Here is a 6,228-nt window from a genome sequence, read left to right on the forward strand (position 1 = left end):
CAATTTCCAATTCTTTGCCACCACAGAAAGAGTACATCTGGGTCCTTTTCCCATTTGTATGATCTCTTTGGGATATAGCCCTAGATGTGCTATTGCTGGGTCAAAAGATATGCACATTTTTATAGGTCTTTGGTCATAGTTCCAAATTGCTCTCCAAAATGATAGGATCATTTCACAACTTCACCGACAATGCATTAATGTTCTAATTTTCCCACCTCTTCTCCAACATTTATCATTTTCCTGTTTTGTCATGTTAGGCAACCTGAAAGGTGTGATGTGGTACCTCAGAGTTGTTTCGATTTGCATTTCTCTAATCAATATTGATTCGGAGCATTTTTTCATATGACTATTGATGACTTTAATTTCTTCATCTGAAAACTGACTGTTCATATCCTTTGACCATTTTTCAATTGGGGAATGACTTGTATTCTTATAAGTTTGACTTAGTTGTCTATATATTTTAGATGTGAGGCCCTTATCAGAGACAGTGGTTGTAAAAAATTTTTCCCAGTTTTCTGCTACCCCCCTAATCTTGGTTGCATTGGCTTTGTTTGTGCAAAAACTTTTCAATTGAATGTAACCAAAATTATCCATTTTGCATTTCATAATGTTCTCTATCTCTGATTTGGTCATAAATTCTTCTGTTTTCTATAAATTTGGCAGGTAAACTATTCTTTGCTCTCCCAGTTTCCTTATAGTATCAGCCTTTATATCTAAATTGTGGACTCATTTTGACTTTGTTTTGGTACATGGTGTAAGATTTTGGTCTATGCCTAGTTTCTGCCATGCTCTTTTCCAGTTTTCCCAGTAGTTTTTGTCAAATAGTGAATTCTTATTCCAGAAGCTTGGGTCTTTGGGTTTATCAAACAGTAGATTACTATAATCATTGACTACTGTGTCTTGTGTACCTAACCTATTTCACTTATCCACTACTCTATTTCTTAGCCAATACCAAGTAGTTTTGATGACTGTTGTTTTTTTATAATTAATTAATTTATTTTTAGTTTTCAACATTCACTTCCACAAGATTTTGAGTTCCAAATTTTCTCTCTATCTCGTCCCTCCTCCCCACCCCAAAATGGCATGCATTCTGAATACCCCTAATCTGCCTTCCCTTCTATCTCTCCCCACCTTCTCTTATTCCCTTCTCCTTCAATTTTCCTGTAGGGCAGGATAGATTTCTCTACCCCATTTCCTGAATATCTTATTTCCCAGTTGCATGTGAAAACAATTTTTTTTTAATCTTTTGTTTTTAAAATTTTGGGTTCGAAATTTTCTCCCTTCCTCCCTCCCCACTTCCCCTCATTGAGAAGGCAAGCAACTTCACACAGGTTATAAATGTGTAGTCATGCAAAACACTTCCATAGTAGTTATGTTGTGAGAAACTAAGTGTATTTCCCTTCTTCCTATCCCACCCCCCATTTATTCTATTCTCTTTTGACCCTGTCCCTCTCTAGAAGTGTTTGCTTCTTATTCCCCCCTCCCCCAATCTGCCCTCCCCTCTATCATCCTCCTGCTTTCCTGTCCCCTTCCCCCCATTTTCTGTAGGGTAAGATAGATTGCCATACCCAATTGAGTGTGTATGTTATTCCCTCCTTAAGCCAAATCCTATGAGAATAAGATTCACTCATTCCCTCTCACCTTCCCCCCATTACCCCTCCACTGTAAAAGCCTTTCCTTGTCTGTTTTATGTGAGATAATTTACCCATTCTACCTCTTCCTTTCTCCTTCCAGTATAATCCTTTCTCACCCCTTAATTTTATTCTCCAGATATCACCCCTTCATCTTCAACTCACCCTGTGCCCTCTATTTATCTGTCTGTCTATCTATCTATCTATCTATCTATCTATCTATCTATCTATCTATCTATCTATCTATCTATCTATCTATCCATATAATTTTTCCCCTCAACTACTCTAATACTACAAAGGACTCATGAGTTACAAATATCATCTTTCCATGCAGAATGTAAACAGTTCAACCTTAATAAGTCTCTTATGATTTCTCTTTCCTGTTTACCTTGTCATGTTTCTCTTGAGTCTTGTATTTGAAAGTCAAATTTTCTGTTCAGCTCTGGTCTTTTCATCAAGAATGCTTGAAAGTCTTCTATTTCACTGAATGTCAATTTTTTCCCCTGAAGGATTATGCTCAGTTTTGCTGGGTAGGTGATTCTTGGATGTAATCCTATCTCCTTTGCCCTCTGGAATCTTATATTCCAAGCCCTGTGGTCCCTTAATGGAGAAGCTTCTAAATCATGTGTTTTCCTGATTGTGTTTCCATAATACTTGAATTGTTTCTTTCTGGCTGCTTGCAATATTTTCTCCTTGTCCTGGGAACTCTGTAATTTGGCTACAACATTCCTAGGAGTTTTCCTTTGGGTATCTCTTTCAGGAGGTGATTGGTGGATTCTTTCAATTTCTATTTTGCCTTCTGGTTCTAAAATATCAGGGCCATTTTCCTTGATAATTTCTTGAAAGATGATGTCTAGGCTCTTTTTTTGATCAAGGCTTTCAGATAGTCCAATAATTTTTAAATTCTCTCTCCTGGATCTATTTTCCAGGTCAGTTGTTTTTCCAATGAGATATTTCACATTGTTTTCTATTTTTTTATTCTTTTGAATTTGTTTTAAAATGTCTTGATTTCTCATAAAGTCACTAGCTTCCAATTTCTCCATTCTGATTTTCAAGGAAGTATTTTCTTCAGTAAGCTTTTGGACTTCCTTTTCCATTTGGCCAATTTTGCTTTTTAAGGCATTCTTCTCCTCATTGGCTTTTTGGACCTCTTTTGCCATTTGGGTTAGGCCCAGTGTGGAGAATGTACTGTCCCAAGCTTTGGGGGTTTTGTGTAGCTGTTTTCAGAGATAATTCTAGGGACCTGAAAATTTTCAATTCTTCCAAGGTGTTATGATCAAGGGTGAGGTGTTTATTCTTTTCCTGGCCTGTGCTCTGGTCTAGAGTGACCACAAGCACTCTTTTCTGTCTTGTAACTGTGAGGAAGATTTCCTCTCCACAGCCACTACAAGCTCCACCATGCCAGCACTCTTTCTCACCCCAGGACCACCTCCCAGAACTGCAACCCAGATCCAAGCATGGGCAAAGCAAGAGAATCCTGCACCAGCAGAGAGATTCCTGCAATTTTCCTCTAATCTGCCACTAGATTCCCCTCAGTTTGTGGGCTGGAAGCTCACACACAAGCTGCCACCCTGGGGCCGCACTCAGGGACTGGGCCTGGGACTGTGATAGAGCTTCTCTCTCACCACCACAGAAATAGACTTTTCCTACTGACCTTCTAAGTTGTCCTTGACGTTCATGGGCTGAGAAGTCTGAAAGCTGCCACAGCTGCCTGTGATTCAGTCCTCTGAGGCCTGCTCCAGGTTCTCTGAGGCCTGTCTTGCCTGAGTGCCCAAGCTAAAATGAGTTCCTTTCCCAGCCCGGCACAATATACCTTTCTGATCAACCATCAGGTTGTCTTGGGCTGGAAATTTGTTTCACTCTGTCTTTTTGTGGGTTCTGCTCCTTTAGAATTTGTTAAGAACCATTTTTTACTGGTATTTGGAGGAATTTGGGGGAGAGCTCAAGCAAGCCCTTGCTTTTACTCAGCCATCTTGACTCTGCCCTGCTGATTACTGCTTTATAATACAATTTTACAATCTGGAACAGCTTGGCCAACTTCCCTTGCATTTCTTTTCATTAGTTCCTTTGCTATTCTGGACATTTTGTTCTTCCAAATGAATCTTCTTGTTGTTTCTTCTAGCTCTATAAAATATTTTTTTTTTGGTAGTTTGATTGGTATGCCACTGAATAAGCAAATTAGCTTAGGTAGAATTGTCATTTTTATTATATTAGCTCAACCTACCCATGAGCAACTGATGTTTTTCCAATTATTTAGGTATGACTTCATTTGTGTGAAAAGTGTTTTGTACTTGTGTTCATATAGTTCCTGAGTTTGTTTTGGCAGGTAGACTCCTAAATATTTTATAATATCTACAGTAACTTTGGATGGAATTTATCTTTCTATCTCTTGCTGTTGGGCTTTGTTGGTAATATATAGAAATACTGATGATTTATGTGGGTTTATTTTATATCCTGTAATTTTGCTAAAGTTGTTTATTATTTCAAGAAGTTTTTTACTTCATTCTCTGGTATTCTCTAAGTATATCATCATATCATCTGCAAAGAGTGATAGTTTTGTTTCTTCTTTGCCTATTCTAATACCTTCAATTTCTTTTTCTTCTTTTATTGCTAAGCTAACATTTCTAGCATATTGAACAACAGTGGTGATAATGGACATCCTTGTTTCACCCTGATCTTATTGGAAATGCTTCCCCCATTACATATAATGCTTGCTGAAGATTTTAGGTAGATGCTACTTGTCATTTTAAGGAAGATTCCATTTATTCCTATGCTCTTTAGTGTTTTTTTTTTTAATAGGAATAGGTGTTGTATTTTGTCAAAAGCTTTTTCTGCATCTATTGAGGTAATCATGTGCTTTCTGTAAGTTTTGTTGTTGATATGATCAATTATACTGGTAGCTTTCCTAATGTTGAACCAGTCCTGCATTCCTGGTATAAATCCTACCTGGCTATAGTGTATTATTCTTAAAACAAATTGCTGTAATCTTTTTGCTAATATTTTATTTTAAAATTGTTGCATCTATATTCATTAGGGAAATTGGTCTATAATTTTCTTTCTCTGTTTTGACTCTTCCTGGTTTAGGTGTCAGTATCATATTTGTATCATAAAAAGAATTTGGTAAGACTCCTTCACCTATTTTCTCAAATAGTCTATATAGTATTAATTAATAGTCTACATGGTATTGGAATTAATCCCCACCCTAATTAATTTGATAGAATTAATTGGTAATTATTATCTCAATTGACTTGATAGAATTTGATAGAATTCGCTTGTACATCCATCTGGCCCTGAAGATTTTTCCCTAGGGAGTTCCCTGATGGCTTGTTCGATTTCTTTTTCTGAGATGGGGTTATTTAAGAATTTTACTTCCTCTTCGGTTAATCTAGGCAATTTATATTTTTGTAAATATTCTTTCATTTCACTAAGATTTTCAAATTTATTGGCATACAGTTGGGGAAATGTTTTGCATGACTGCACGTGTATAACCTACATAGAATGGCTTGCCTTCTCAATGGTGGGTGGGGGGTAGGGAAGGAGGAAGGGAGAGAATTGGGAACTCAGAGTTTTGAAAACAAATGTTAAAAATTGTTTTTACCTGGAACTGGGGAAAAATAAAATATTAAATAAATTAGGGGAAAAAAAAGAAAACCCCATGGACAGTATGGTCCATGTCATGAAGGCAACATGTGGCCCTCTAGGTCCTCAAGTGTGGCCCTTTGACTGAATCCACACTTCATATAACAAATCCCCTTAATAAAAGGATTTGTTTTGTAAAAGTTTGTCTCAGTCAAAAGGATGCACCCAACAACCTAGAAGGCCACAAATGCCCTCAAGGCTGCAGGTTCCCCACCCCTGGATGGAATACAATGACCATGAGACAAAAACCCCTGCTTTCAAAACCTTAACACTTTAGTTTGGCTGGGGTGGGGTGGAGGGATATGGGGGGAGGGGACAGGAGAAGATAACACAAATAAATAAGAGAATAATAAATGAAAGAACAATGAAGTGTTAAATTTTATTGTATGGATCTCTAAATATAATAGTTTAGAGAAACTCAAAAGCAACTGGAATAGTTAAAAAGGGCTTCCTGTTTTTTACCCAGGTAAGATGTAAGCTTTGTGAGGGCAGGGACTTTTTTTAATTTTTATTTGTATCACCATCACCCAGCACAGAGTCTCACACTTAAGTGACTTTTTGGTGACTGGTTGATTGATTGAAGTGGAACTTGACCTCAGCTCTTACAGATTTACATAGGTAAAGACCAGGAATAAGGACTTGCCAGGTAGGAGGCCTGGCATGAACAGAGGCACTGATTGGGGAACAAGGCTATTGCATTCAAGGCATGGTGAGGAGACTTGTTATCATGAATTGTAGGGTACAGTTTGGGGATTGGTGAGAAAGAAGTATGGTCGTGTTAGGTGAGGCCAAATTGTAGAGGACCTCAAAAGACAGGCAGAAGAATTACAAAAAATAATTCATATTTTTAATATTTTTTCAGTGTTATGAAGTATTTCCCTCACATAGTGTGATAGACCCTCCGTTAGGGACCCAGGGGCACCACGCCCCGGGGCCTCTGGCTCAGCTTCCCCTAACG

Source organism: Vombatus ursinus, unplaced genomic scaffold, assembly GCF_900497805.2.
Source record: "Vombatus ursinus unplaced genomic scaffold, bare-nosed wombat genome assembly UNPS02006779.1, whole genome shotgun sequence".
Taxonomy (NCBI): Eukaryota; Metazoa; Chordata; class Mammalia; order Diprotodontia; family Vombatidae; genus Vombatus; species Vombatus ursinus.